The following is a 12,472-nucleotide window of genomic DNA, read 5'->3' on the forward strand; positions in this document are numbered from 1 at the left end:
CCATCCAGGGCGGGCGGAGGGACGGCTGGGCGGGGACGCGCAGCCTTTGGAGCCAAGGCATCATAAGTTTAATTCCTTTCCCCAATCCGGTCAGGAGAAGGGCGGGGGCTTACCCCCCCCCCGAAGCCGGGCCCTTTTTCCAATGGGAAGCCTGCAAACCTTTAGCCACTTCAACGTTAGATGCTAATAATAATAGTACAGCGTTTGGGAAATGTTAGGGCCGTAAGGATGACGGCGGAAGCTAGGCGTGGCTTCAGGAGTTGCGCGTCATTGGAAAAAGGGACGGCTGCTTCAGTAATTGAGAGGAGTGCTTGGGAGATACCACTATTTGGGGGGGGAGCCCGTTTTCCGAAAAGTGTGCCCAGTTCATCTTTTAGCCCCGTATTACAGGCTGAAGTGAGATGGTCTCTTCCATATCTGAAGGAAGGCATCATCTGCCCCAATCACTCTTGGCCAGTGTGATTCTTGGGAAATAGCACTTAGCAATAGCACTTTGACTTATATGTCGCTTCACAGTGCTTTACAGCCCTCTAAGCAGTTTATAATAAATTTACCCCCCCTCCCCCAACAATCTGGCTCCTCGTTTTACCTACCTGGAAGACCAAGTCAACCTTGCGCAGTTGAGAATGGAACTGCCCAAACTGCTGGCAGCCTGCAGTTAGCAGAATTGCCCTGCAGTACTGCATTCTAACCACTGGGCCAGTGTGGCTCAAGAGTACCATAGATTCCCTACCCACCCCAATTTCTTTTCTGTAACAACTAAGATGGAAATAAACATTGGTTTTGATAGCAAAGCTCAAATAATATAAAGAGATCAGCGATATTAAAGCTGTTCAAATTGCCTGTCATCATACACACTGTCTTCCATAGATGAATCTCACACACTCTGTGAAGAATTCCCCCCACCCACCAGCTTCACTTGATGTATTCTGCATTCTAGGGCTACAGGATTAAAAAAAGAAAGCCCCTCCCCATCTCACTTTCCCAATACAAGGCTGCTTCGGTGGTGGTGCTGAGACTTTATCTTTCTGCATGACATTCAAGCCCTCTTTTAAACTGTTACAAGACTGCTTTAATGGAGGAAATCTGAGGGAACAACATCAGCTTTAATAGCAATAGCACTTAGACTTACATACTGCTTCACAGTGCTTTACACTCGTCTTTAAGTGGTTTACAGCGTCAGCATATTGCCCCCAACAATCTGGGTCCTCATTTTACCCACCTCAGAAATATAGAAGGTTGAGTCAACCTTGAGCCGGTGATATTTGAACTGCCAAACTGCAACTGAAGTAGCCTACAGCAGGTGTGATCAACATTTTGGACCCCAGGGACCACTAAATTCATAATTTTAAATCCCGTGGACCACTAATATGAATTAATGATGGGATGGGGTCTTTCAGGCACTTAGCTTGGCTGCCTGTTAGCGGAGAGAAGAGCCTGGGGTCAACCCTAAGTTTGCTGTCCATTGCGGCTAGGAATCTCAAATATGGCCAAGAATGAATGCTTGTCTTATAGCCAGCCCGGGTGCTAGATCGGCCCCCTGCAAACTCTGTCTTTCGAGGAGTCCAGCCGAAGTTTTGCGCACCACTCACCAAAGCAGTTGGACTCCCAGGGAGAGAGGGACGGGAGGGCTGGAGCTACTAAATAGGCAGCCAAGCTAAGTGCCTGAAGGACCCCAACCCACCAGTGAGCGGGAATAATTGCTTCGGTGGGCCTTTTCCGGCTCATGGGCTGTATTATGAAGATCCCTGATTTAGTGCAATATAAAAAAATGCAAAAATGCAAAGATTTTTCTGCGGACCACCAAACTTTTGTTGTGGATCACCAGTGGTCCATGGACCACCGGTTGGTGACCGCTGGCCTATAGTACTGCACTCTAACCACTGAGACACCTCGGCTGAGAGGTGCTGCATTTGAAGAGGCCCAAAGTATATATATATTTCCCCAGACTAGGTTTAAAGCTCTGGGTATTTTGCCTTATTTGCATTTCCCAGACCCCTTTGGAATGACAATCGAAATGTGGAGGTAGTTTATCAGGTTTGATAACTTAGAAGCTTAGTTCAGCATCTTATTTAGTGTGTTAGCAATTCTCCTTAATCAAAAGTGGAAAGCCATTTGTCAAAGCCTCTTCCAATTTGGTGTCTATTGTTTGTCTATGTCCCTGTCCTTCGGCTCATGCTTCAACAATTAGGATGCTGGGGTTGTAGTTTCTGGGACAGTATGTATATTTTACACTGCTTTAGCTTTCATGATATGTTTTGGTTAGAAACTAAAATTTAATTGCTTCATCATTCTTGCTGCTAAACACAAAAATAATGTAAACATTAAAGGTAACATACTAAAACTCATAGTTTGGTTGGTTTGGGCCAATTGTGGTTTGTTTTGTAAATCATAGTTAAAGAATATGAAACCATACCCTGTTTTCATTGCTGCCTACTGATGTTTACAGTCATTCTGTACTTTGGTTGTTTTTAGAATGGGGCATGAGAAAAGCATAAGGTCATTAGTCCCACTACCCTGGTTCCTCCTGAAATGCTTAGCAAGGATAGAACTGAAGAGAATTTCGGCTGCTTAATGTTCCACTGGTTCTTTCTCTACCCCAAAATTTCACTGATGGGCTATGTCTGATAGTGCCACATGAACTAGAGATTGACAAAGAGATGCCAAGGGATCCTGTCACAGAGATTGAAAGCAATCAACAAGCAAAGGAGGGCCTAAAGGAACTTATCTAAGGGAAGCGACTGAGCTAAATAAACAATGTTAAAAGTTCCAAAGGGAATAACTGAGCTTATTAATAGTAGTACCTCATGAGGCCTCAACTTTTTAAAAAGAATTTAGGATTAAAACTGGAAAGAATAACCTTCTTTATTTCTGGATATGTTGAAGCTGCATTTCCCAGAATTCCTAAGCAGAATGCCTTTAGGAATTGCTATGCCAACACATTTTGGAAGTATGGGTCTAGAAGGCTGGTGTAGGATGTATGTAAGCCAATTTCATAGAGATAACAGAAGACAATGTTTCTTTTTTCTAAGGAGAGCTGTCCTTGAAAGCTGTTCATGAAGGAGTACTGTCTTCTTCACTGAAGGAAGGGAAACCCTCTAAACCAGCATTTTTGAAACTTAGCAGGTATGTGGACTTTAACTCCCAGAATTCCCTCGCCAGCATTCTGGCTGGGGAATTCTGGGAATTAAAGTCCACCCTTCTTAAAAGTTGCTGAGATTGAGAAAAACTGTTCTGCACAAGGGGAAGTGCCTCACTTTGGACTGCCACCTTGGAAATAATTGCTTCATGACCCCATGGGGGAAGAGAATGCCCCTCTCTTGGCAAGGAAAGGGTTCTTCTCCTCAGTGTGTGCCAGCACTGCCTGTGTAGGCTTACAGGTTCCTGTGCCAGTACAAAACAGGGAATAGCGTGTGCCTCACAACTCCCACAGGAAAGCTGTGCAACTACTAATCTGCCAACCACTCTTTCTAAATTTGAATCTGGCACTAGATGACGTTGGCTATCAGCGGGCATGAATCTCCTCTTTGCTTGCTGATGTTGACGACAAAATTGGTCTTTTGGGGAGTGTCATTTCCGCCGATCTAGCCAGCAAACTCTCAGGGGTCAAGAGGCTTCTGCCTGTGAAATCTCATGAGGAATTAGCCTCCTGAAAGTGTGGCTGGAGGCAACAAATGACACATGCTGAGTGGCATGTCTGGCTTGAATCTAAACAGTAGAACAGCCACGCAAAGTTCTGGATGGCAGATGTCTCGTTCAGTCGTTGAGTAGGAGCTGCATCCGTACGGAGGTGGGTGAGAAAAATCCAGGTACAGAAACATATAAGGGAAGAGATTTCAATGGGATGGAGGAGGTTTATGGGAGATATGAGAAAAGCCATTTCTCATTGTAAATTCATGCAGGCTTCCTATTGGAAGGAACATCTTGCTTGGGCTTCTTCCTCCATATTGTCCATGAATATGCATGGAGCTTTGTTTGTGATGAGCCCTGCCTATGCTTCTATATGCAGGTGTAGATGCATATGTGCCAAATCCTTCACAATAAAAGGGGTTTAACAGCATGGTTTCACTTTGGCGCATGTACAAGTGCCCTCAAATACTAAAAAAATAAAATAAAAAAACTCATCAAACATTTAAATGATTTAGCATGTCATAACTCAGTAACAACTTATTGCTGATCCTGTCTTAAAATCATATAAATAGATCCCGCTTATATAATTATAACATTATTTAAAGGGGTTTTTGTTTTGATTGCAACTTGTTACATTGTTTTTATTAAGAATTAAGTGCCACCCAGAGTCCTTTGGACTTAGATGGTGAAATCAATCAATCAATCAAAATAGAATGATTTTATTTTTTTTGTTTTAATTGTGGGTTTAATACAAGGATTTACAGAAATTCTATCCCTTTCTTCTCCCTCCCTATTATTGTCCTCTCCCACGTATTGTATGGTTTTAAACTTTCTCTTTTCATCAGATTCCCATTGCTGACCTCCATTGATAGCTTAAGCAACCTACTGTTCCATCTGCTGTGCTCTGTCTTTCTTCCCCATCATTTGTACATGATGTTTGTGGTTCTGACTGGCAGTTTTCATTGTGAAATGGAGAGAGGATATTTCTATTGTTGAGCCAATGAGATCTTTCAGTCCTCCTAATCACTGCATTAGTGGCCAGACTACATGTCTGAATGTTTTCTGGCATGATCTCATTCCTGTCACTTTTAGAGGAAGATCATTAAGAAGTGCTCATCACATTGTTGTTGATAAACATATTTAAATGATATTTTCTGGGAGAAATTGTTCAGTTGGTTGTTGAGCTAATTCTCCTTGGTGCTGTTAGGAGAACAGTCTTTGGACAAGGAAAATACAATGCAGCAACTTCTGCACCTATTTATTCCTAAATAGCTGGAGATCAAGAACAACTCCATAAGACCACTATAGAACTTTGCTTGCAGAATTATAAAATGTCATTCTCTTATTCCTCCTTCTGTGACTAGAAATGGACAAAAATAGTAGGATTCACATGAAGCGGGGAGCCCCAATTTGAGAGAAGCAAATTGGAAAAGAGTGGCATCTTTATCTCCTGCTAAATGACGCTGTATGCACTTGTGAAAAGCATGCTGAGCATCTCAACATCTAATCAAATTAGAGACACCATATAATAGACCAGTGTTTATTTTGCTAATAGCTGTTCTGATTCATAGCCTTGGGTTGCATCCAGGTTTGCAAATGGCTTGCATGTCTAGCATGCAGTAAAAAGCCAAATAAGTTTTTACCAGCTTCATTTCAGCAAATCTTTTCGTGTGATCCATATTTATTGAATACATTATGGTAATGTGAAGGTTTGACTATTGTAACTACTGTAAGTGCAGCTGCCATCGGTAACTATCCCATCCCATTGATATTTGGATCTGTACCAAATATTTTTTAAGTCTTACAAAATTTGTCACAAATATTAACAACACAAGTTCAGAACTATGCATATTAAACAGCAGTGTCATTAATGGATCAATTATACCTGTAGTATAATATGGATTTATGGGAAGGTATAGTTTAGAGATAGGAGAACGTCCCTTGAGATTGCACAATATAATTTTTTGGGTCCATTTGTATGAACATTGTCCTTTTCCAGACAGGGATGGATGACTATTAATTATGCTTTTATCTATCTATCATATCCATAATAAAGGTAGAAAGGCTAGTTTTCAATATGGGCTGCCAGTATTTAAAGCAGATACACTTGTAATAAAACACAATCAGAGAGAAACCCCTTGGCCATAAGGGATAATTTACTTTTTTAGCACATTTTGGCTTCAAAACCACACAAATACCATTGTAATATAGTGCTAAACAGAACAAAAAAGGACCCCTTTTGATTTAGAAAGAAGCATCAGGTTACCAAGGAGACCTAACAACTCAAGGACAAGTACAGTCATAGCACATTCTCATCCTAACAACTCCAACCATAACAAAGAAGTCAGACTACAGATGAAACCCTTGCTTGTACTTAGTGTTTAAAAATATAGATGTCTCACCGAATTTTTTTAGCTTCACCCTTGTTGCTAGGTAACTTCCTATAGTCTATCCAAGTGACTAAATATCTCCTTGATTTTATACATATTCAAGTTTTTTTTAAAAAAATTGTAACCTATATATACTCTTGATCTTCAGGATCTGGTGACTTGCTGTACCAATAAATAAAATGATAGTTTGGACCCTCCCTGGTTATTTTGGTATGATTGTTGGGTATCCAAGAACTACCATAATTCTTTACTACTTAAATTATGAAACAGCCTTTTGAGATGTTTTGAGTCACTGGTGTTTCTGTACCTTCCCTCCTGGGGGTGGAATGTGGTCTGGATGGCTTCGGTTCTCTTTTTGGTAGCTAGTGTGAACTTTGATCTAATCTGGATTGACTTCATCTGCAATGTTTACTGCCAATTTTGCTAGAATGCAGTGTTTTCAAGCTTGACTTTTTAAACTTATTATTTTTGGGTGTTACTCATTTGGGACTCCAAGAGATTGAATGGTCTCACATACTAAGGAAAACTCTACTAAGGTAGTCCCTCAAATCCAGGTGTTTCTAGGAGTCATAGATTAAGCTAAAGCACCTTGTAAATCATATCAAGTTCTTTTATTCTGTTTTCCACAGAAATACCTTGTAGGGCAACTTGCCATACGGAATCACAATACATGAGGTGTTACACTGAAATACTACAAGTTCTCACAGAGCACAGCAGGACACACACATCATTTACAATGTTCAGATAAAGGTCATTGCACTTACAACTGTAAACTTCTTCTTTGTTTGATGGGTTGTTGGTTTTATACAGAACTCTTGCCACCTCCAAAATAATACAAAAAAAGAAAGAAAAATAATTCAAAACTGAAGGCAGGAGGAGAGCATGGACGGTACATGTCATGTAACAGCCACAACAGCTTTATGGGACTCTGCTATGCTTTGCAAGATGGAAAACAGTTCAGAAATTTAATTACAAACACCAGGCTTTGTTTGTTGATTTTGTTTTTCTACACAAAAGCAAGAGTTGGCAGGTATGCTGGTCGTTGAGATGGAGCCCCCACAAAAGGAGGCTGTGAGTTGATTGTTTTCTTGGGGAATTATTGTTTTTCTTCATACCATGTGAGATTTTATTTTACACACTGTACAGGTATTTACAATGGAAGGGGTCAAGGGAGATTGTAGCAGCCACTGTTGAGAAAACCAATAGGGAACACAAATTCAGTCTAGAGTTCTGAAGAAGCATCCTCAGATTATGCACTTGTCATTGCTGGGAGCCTAAGAAAAAGAGGTCTGGGTGGCTGGAAAGAAACTGAATGAAAAAACATGCTTGTCCTTGCCAGATAGCTTGGTCTCTACATTTGAAACCAAATCCTTCTTCTCAGCATTCAGTGTGTAAGTGAGTGAACAAATGGTGAGGGTCTCACTGCTTCAGTTTGCCATTCTAATTGAAATAACTTCCCAAAATGTATTACATTTATCCTAGAAAAGATGATGTACCCATATGTTAAATAAACTATAAATGTAAACCATACATCAGGAAGTTCTACTAGGAATATTAGTTTTAATCCTCCTGTTCTGTTACAAATGATTTCCAGCCTGCCCATTATTAAAATAATTCAAATATTCAGGTAGTTTTGCACTTTCTGCAAGCCTAGATTGAAACACTGGTATTAAACTAGATGTTTGAGGTGAAATCTCTGCCACCAAGGAAGGTGTGCATTCCATGGAATTCACTTAATGCTTTCCTGAGCTTTTTTCCCCCCTATGGTAGAACAAAAGATAAGCTTCTTGTCTAAATCTTGTATTTTTGCTAGAAAAATAACCAATTCAGCAATGCTGGAAATTTACTGGAACACAATTAAATGTAAAAATCTAGCCTTTGTTTTCCTAGGTCTAACCAACTACAGAATCAAATGACTGGTCTCTCTATGCAGGAATCCACATTAAACAATTCCTCTGGTAACAGGACTTCTGCAGATGGAGAGTTTTAAAGGCTACTGTTAGAAAATAAATATTGTGACTCAGGTGGAACTATGGGTTCCTTTATACTCTCTGAGTTTAGTTATGTCCTTGCAAACATTTCATTACCAAACTAGGTAACTTTGGTGCACCAAATTCAGAAAGCACCCAGGACCCCATTGTTTTAAATGCTGCATGTGACACTAAACAAACTAGTCAACTACCTTTTAACTTAGTGGATTATGAAAGGCATGTGGTTATGTTATTGCACATTGTATTGTGCAAACTCAAGCAATTGGCTGATTATAAGTAAAATTGTGGCGCAACACACAGCCAAGGAGTTTTTCCACCAAGCCCTGCCTCTCAGGAAATGACTACCTTAACTTTAGAGGTTTCACACTCAAACTACAGACTACAGAGCAGGCAAAGGGTCATACAGCCAATATGTATGCAGCCTGACTTAAAAGCTGAATTCTGTGGTCAGTATCCAGCTGTGGTTAGATATAGCTTCCTACTTGCCCTTATAAAGGGCTATTAAAGATGGAGTCCTTGCCCTAACAGAGATCTGATGCAACTGTACTGTTTCCACAGTCCATGCAGCTGATAGATTTTCAATCTGCCTTGTTTCACTTCAATCAACAGAGCCAGTGGGCATTTGTAAACCTTCTTCATGAACCTAAGAAATCAGAATCAGGGGCAAATGAATATATATTCTAAAATATAGAGTCAGGATTAGGAGACTATGCTTTGAATTTGTAGAAATCATGGAAGACTTTTGTTAGGATGCTGCTTACAAAATATCAAGTTAGTGCTTTTATATGATGTGATATATCACTTTATATGCCAGTTGTCCAAAACAGTCTTAGAATAATAAGGCTTATTAAAATAACACACATTTACCTAAGGATCACGTCATACACTTTTCCAGTGTACAACTAAGGTGTTTTAAGTGCAAGCAAAGGCAAAGCATGAGTATATGAAACATATTCTCATGTACGCTTGTATTAGATAGGAATTTTAGTCAAGCAGCTGGGATCAACTGTTGATTGTGCAGACAATTGTTGATTGTGCAAACCTGATACCTGGATGGTATCACTATGGCTAACATGAAATTACTCACTGGCCTACCAGTTCCCTTTACTAAAGCTTATTTCAATCTCTAACATTTCTAAAATATATATGTCAGCAGTACTCCTGAAAAAAATGCCTTCTTGCACAGTGTGATTCAGAGCTTATTGATGTATTTGTATTATATTATTATACAGAGGTGACATTAAGGACCTGTAGCATCCTTGTCAAGTGCATTGCCAAACAGGAACACAATCTATATTTTCTGTATCAAAAGATTATAAACTTTCCACATTTTGAAGAATCTTACTTGTAAAATATATTAGCTTCCTCTTGTTTCACTCCATTTCTCAGTATAAAAAGGTATACATTTTTGTTCCAGTTTTTGCATGGTATTCTGGCTTTCAATCAAGTCCTACAGGGAGAAAATAGCTTTGCCATCCCTGCATTAAGGGCCTGGTGGAAACACGCGGGGTTGCTTCAGATTTGGCACTGCATTTATTCCAGCCTTGAACTAACCACCTGATGGTTCTCTGCTTCCACATTTTCAGAATTTCAGAAAGGTAAGTTGAGTAGTTCTATATGTACCAACAGTTATTAGTTGCACCTTTGCTCTCCAAGTTCAAAATGCAGAAAAGAGGAATTAGATAGAATTGATGTGTTAATTAAAATGGCTGGCCTGTTCAGTCTCCCTTGCTAGGTTTGTAAAATAGTAATTAGTAATTAAGTAATTTAATAAATTTGTATGCCGCCCAATCCCGTAGGACTCTGGGCGGCTTACAGAAACAAGATAAAAGTTAAAAGTTAAAAATAAAGAAAGAGATACTATTTTAAAAAGCAACACACCATACATTCCCTTTAGGTGGGGCTGAACCTTGTTCAACAGCCCCAGGCCTGCCGGAACAGCCAGGTTTTAGTGGTTTCTCGGAAGGCTGAGAGAGTGGGAAGGGTCCAGATCTCCACGGGTAGATCGTTCCACAGGGCTGGAGCAGCAACAGAAAAGGACCTCCCCTGAGGGGCCACCAGCCGGCATTGTCATTTCATTCTTGGGATACTTTTCTAGACAGTAATTTTTGAATGATTAAATAGGATTTTCATTTACATTTTGGACAGGAGGAATGTACATTAAGTTTGGACCATGCCAAGAAGCCCCTAAGAGTAGACCCTAGGCAGTTGGCAGGAGAGGACGTGTCAAGGGGCCTAGAGTGAGTGTAATTAAATATATAAAATCTAGTGTAATGTTCTGTGGAATAATTACTCTTCTTGGTGTCATTGACAGGGCTTCAATAACAAGTGCATAAATCTGTAATGGCATTCAGTAAAGAAGATGAACCAACTGGAAGAAAAGAAAAAGAATTTCAAGCAAAGAACGAACGGCAAGCATTCTAAGTAGATGAAACCGTGCAGAGAAGTAGCAAGCCATGCTCTACTACAGACAGAGACAGTCACTGGCTCTATGGCTACCCTTTGGCAAAAGTGTCCCTTGAAGCATGCCACTAATTGGAAACTTCATACACACAGGTGTTTGATATAAATATATCTATCCAGGTTCTTGATAGCACGTTTGCAATTAAATCCTTATACATAACATTGAACTTATTAAATATTAACAGTTGTCTTTAAAATTTTGTAATTTCATTGCATAGAACATTAGACATGAGAATCATTTTGCTATTACCCTTGGTGAATGGAAGCTCCTATGGGTCACACCAATGAATTGTTGTTCTTGAACATGCTCAGCGTGGATGAAAGACGGGCAGGAAACAGCACAAACAAATGGGAACTGGAGCATTGTACATTTACTGGATTTTTTTTTTTTTACAACGAAAAAAGTTAAAAAAACCAAAAAACACCAAAGGAGCTGTTTCACAGGGTGTTCTTTCAGCTCTTGCCGTTTACAGTGCAAAGAGCTCCAAGTGGGCAGGTTTACCAACACACTGTTCCAAGTAGCTCCTCCATCTTTCTGAGCATGCCCACCGATAATGGCTTAAGAAGGACTTGAATTGCACAGTAGGATAAAGGAGGATGGCAGAGGCAAGCTCTTCTCATCACATTGGATTGTGCTCTTGATAGCCTTCTGCACTCTATTGCTTCTGCCGACAACAGCTCAGATGCTAACTCAGTACAAAGTTAAGAGATTAATGATGTATGATACTAGGCAAAAGAAAAGAAAAGAAAAAACATTAAAGGAACCTCACAAAAAATAATAAACCAAGCCCCCAGTTTCTGGGCACCAATGAGGTATACATGTAAATAAAAGTGGAATGATTAAGGCTGTTTTTTTAAAACAAAAAAATCCCAGGCATACATAAAACAATGCACAACATTAACAATGAAAAGCACTGCCATTTGAATGCTTTAGAATGGCTTCAGGATGGCTTTGGGTGGCTGATAAGACATGCCTGGCCAGCATTTGTGTCAGTCAATAGTCAGCCAGTTCGCACTGCCTTTCAGTCCTATGGCCTCTTAACTCAGTAGTGAAACAGTGTTAGGTCCTAGTCAGAGTTCCCTTCGTCCCAGACTTTCCATTGCAGGGATGATGAGAGGGAACAAACACTGGAAGGGATGGGGGTTGATGGGGCAAACTGGAATGTGAAGGAGAATGGAGCATCCAGCTCCCAGCCCTCAGTTCAAGCACATTTTGAAGAATGGGAAAAACCTATGAAGAACTAGAGTTAAAATTCAGTAACTTTGTGTATAATCCTAAGAGAAGGCCATGGTTCTCAAAATCAGATGCTAGGCACAAATGGAACTACAGTCATAGGTAGTTTCTGGAGTCCCAAACATCTCAAGCAACAGAAAAGTGGCATGCCTGTGTGACAAGCCCTTCTTCTCTTAATTGCACCTTCTTACGTACATCTTCTCAGTCTAAGAATCTGCTTTCAACCCTTGAGCTTGCAGAACACGGATTGACAACAGTGGCTTTGAAAGTCCTTTGTGACCGTTGGCTCAGGCACCCTCCAAGAGCATCTTATGACATCCACAGGAATAAATTTGTATGAATAGCTCTTCTGTTTCGTTCTCTGAGCCTAGTGGTTTTCCATGGTTTCAAAAGCTTGATAAGACAAAAAAAATAATCACAGAAATATATTTATAATATTTCAAGAATTAGAGTCCCCAAGAATACCTTCTGAAAAAAGATACAGGATGCATCTTTTATATGTAATGACAAGTGAATAATAACCCAATCAGTGGAGGAGCTCATCCAATCTTCCACATCTTTGCACCCTCCATAGGTATTGGACAATATCTTGGACATTAGTTGCAGAAGTATGAATACATTGTATCATTTTGTCGGGGAATGTGGTTGTATTGACTGTACAAAGTGAAGGTAAAGGTTGAAACAGCTAGAAATGGCAATGTCAAAATTGAACAATTGAGTACTAATTAAATTAGTTGTTTCTATTTGAGATGCAATACTTTCAT

General features: G+C 40.0%; 1 protein-coding gene across 3 annotated transcripts in view; it reads right to left on the reverse strand.

Moving 5' to 3' along the window:
- Positions 1 to 6,609: 6,609 nt before the first annotated feature.
- BSN (bassoon presynaptic cytomatrix protein) overlaps positions 6,610 to 12,472 on the reverse strand; it is a 205,435-nt gene continuing 199,572 nt past the window's right edge. For 2 of the 3 annotated variants that reach the window (XM_087709257.1, XM_087709258.1), the window contains exon 12: positions 6,610 to 12,101. The gene's annotated coding sequence lies outside the window, so the exon portion shown is untranslated. The remainder of the gene's footprint in view (positions 12,102 to 12,472) is intronic. The other variant, XM_087709259.1, reaches the window with a different exon arrangement.

The sequence above is a fragment of the Thamnophis sirtalis genome, unplaced genomic scaffold, assembly GCF_051295495.1.
Source record: "Thamnophis sirtalis isolate CommonGarterSnake01/CBP01778 unplaced genomic scaffold, rThaSir2_p1.2 scaffold_3, whole genome shotgun sequence".
NCBI lineage: Eukaryota > Metazoa > Chordata > Lepidosauria > Squamata > Natricidae > Thamnophis > Thamnophis sirtalis.